This window comes from Monodon monoceros, unplaced genomic scaffold (genome assembly GCF_005190385.1).
Source record: "Monodon monoceros isolate NGI ecotype Baffin Bay Population unplaced genomic scaffold, NGI_Narwhal_1 Super_Scaffold_20, whole genome shotgun sequence".
In the NCBI taxonomy this organism is placed as follows: domain Eukaryota; kingdom Metazoa; phylum Chordata; class Mammalia; order Artiodactyla; family Monodontidae; genus Monodon; species Monodon monoceros.
This window is the reverse complement of record NW_021703777.1, coordinates 119,739,823-119,742,936: the sequence shown is the minus strand read 5'-3', so window position 1 is coordinate 119,742,936 and position 3,114 is coordinate 119,739,823.

Below are 3,114 nucleotides of genomic sequence, written 5' to 3'. Positions count from 1 at the left end.
AAATGTCCAGAATAGGCAAATCCATTGAGACACAAAGCAGATTCGTGGTTGCCTGGGGCTGGGGGGAAGAAGATATGGAGACTGACTGATAATGGGTGTGGAGTTTCATTTATGGGTGATAAAAATGTTCTGGAAGTAAATAACAGCAATGGTTGCACAAGTTTCTGAATATACTAAAACCCTCTGAATTGTACACTTCAAAATAGTGAATTTTGTGGTATGTGAATTATATCTCAATTAACTTTTTTTTTCTTTTAAAGTAGTAATGTCTTATCTAAATAATTTCTTTTTCTGGATATATTATAGAGCTTACTTGTGCTCTATAAGTAAGTGGAATTTATATATCCCAAGGTATCCCTTGATTGATATTGATACTTATTTATAAGGAATATATTCCAAGGATGTGTTTTCATGGTAGGGCTACTTCAGCAACCCACAAAATTTCTTATGCATAAGTTGATAATATCCTAAAATATGCCACAGTGCAAATATATGAAATTAGACAAACAAACCTGGCTCTAGTAACTAATCAACAATGTTTATATAAAATAAGAAACTGTTGCTATTGACAATAACACTGGCATTTTTATACTTTTGAGATCTTTTACTTGATAATGGACTTGCCATAATACATTTTGATGCATGATTTTTTAAACCACATATTAGAAAATCACCTTTATGTTTAACATTAAAAATACTGAAAACTTTCCTTATTGCATAAAAATTAAACTATTTACTATATGGTCCATTAAATCAGCTTGATATATAACAAGTGTTCAGTCCCAATATTTTGTCACTCATTTCACTGTGTGCCAAAGAGAATTCAGACTTTTCACATAATTTCTAGCAAAGATTTCAACACCTTTTCTAACCTCTCTTTCATAAGAAGGAGTTAATAAAATGAAAATGAAGACATTATTTGCTATACTTGAATAAGAACATGGATTTTTTTTCTGAGTCTAGAAAGGAAACAAAGAATAAACTATAGAAAATATAATTTTTAGAGTAAAACCTTTGATTCCAGTACTAACAGCAACTGGATCATCTGCCCTACAAAACTACTATGAGTACTTGTTAGTGACAGAAATTCAGGGAGGAGCACAATATTTACTATAGAGAAAAATTATGGCACATAATAAGAAATATGAAAGATATAGGAAATATGCTCTAACATGATTTTTTATTAAACATCCTAAAAATTAGTATATTTTGAAAGCCCTAGCTCATTGCTAAATTAGTTATTTCTAACCTTTATATTCCTATCAAATATAAACATATGCACTATTATGAACTGATTGTTTGTGTCCCACCAAATTCATATGTTGAGCTCTAATCCCCAATGTGATGGTATTTAGAGATGGGGCCTTTGAGAAGTAATCAGAGTTAGATGAAGTCATGAGGGTGGAGCCATCATGATGGCATTAGTGCCCTTATAAGAAAAGACATGAGAGGGACTTCCCTGGTGGTCCAGTGGTTAAGACTCCACGCTTCCAGTGCAGGGGGCATGGGTTCGATCCCTGGTCAGGGAACTAAGATCCCACATGCTGTGCAGGGCGGCCAAAAAAAAAAAAAAAAAGAGAGAGTTTATACCAAGGAAAGGCCAATCTACCACATGAACTGGGAAAAGCTACTTACTGAACCTTCAAAATTCCTTGTATCCAAGTTTACACCCAATGATGCACTTGTTGTATCCACAGTTACTCCAGAAGAGTCTGAGTCCCTCTTAAAAGGTTTTTAGGGCTTCCCTGGTGGCACAGTGGTTGAGAGTCCACTTGCCGATGCAGGGCACACGGATTCGTGCCCCAGTCCGGGAAGATCCCACATGCCACAGAGCGGCTGGGCCCGTGAGCCATGGCCACTGAGCCTGCGCATCCAGAGCCTGTGCTCCGCAACGGGAGAGGCCACAACAGTGAGAGGCCCACATACCAAAAAAAAAAAAAAAAGGTTTTTAAAGAGATTCTTAGAGCAATTAATACTACCTACTATATATCTCACAATGTTTAAAATTGTTTTTTGATTACTTAGTCATTTGAAATTGGCTAATTCAGGGTTAATTTCCAAATAAACACTCAGTGGTAAAAAGAGAACAGGTTTCTTTTAGAGCAAACGTTCTGGATTTTTGATAATTCAGTCTGTCTGTTGGTCCTGCCAAATTTTGTTCTGACGCATTCCATGTAGACAGACAACTCTAGCAGGCTTGAGCAGGTGCTATTTGTGAAATCTATTGGGATTAATTCTTTGTAGTTTAACAAGCCAAGCCCTGTTATGTACTAAATCATCTCAATGTCAGCCTCCTAAAGAACTATTTAGCTTAAACAAACCAAAATCTGTTGCTAAGAGAGATAAAATAATAATAATAATTATAGCAGGCAAATTTTGTAACCTTCTGACCAAGACCTTGTTGACATTTCAGCTTTTTCCATGAATTGAACTTGTCAAGTTTATACAGACGGTATTTGCACTGACTTCATTTCACATGTGTTATTGCAAAGCTTATGTTATATTTTTCAAACAAAGTGTAAAGAAGCCTGCATGGAAAATCCTGGAAGGACGACATGTGCATGATAGGTCAAAACAACAGTTTGACTCTGTCTCATCCTAGGTGCTATAAAACTCAGGACTTAAAAGGAAGACATTTTATAACAGGATTTTAAACCAGTTTTTTTCTAGTTTTGATTGGTATTAATGATTCAACATATTTAATTAAGAAATAAGCCACATAGTACATCCTGTAGTTTTACTGGGCCAACAGTATGCTCAGAATGCTTCTCTTGTGTAAAAATAAAGGACGTACAGATACTTGATTGTGATTAAATTGAAGACTGACAGAACTGCAGTTTTCAAAAATGTATGACTGATCACCATTCACCTTTGGTGTATTACAGACGGGATATGTTTCAAGTGTTGTTTAAACCAGGAGAAATTTCACAGTGCACAACAGTGTTATATTTAATACAAATCCTCTAGGGTAGAGGCTAAGCAATTGGATCAGTATCAAGAACAGAATGTTTTTAGCTTTGATGAATGTTCTAGCCAAGTGTAGGATTCCAAATGGAATCCGAGATTACTGTGATACAACAGACCAGCAAAAGGTGAAGTTTCTACCAGAATCAG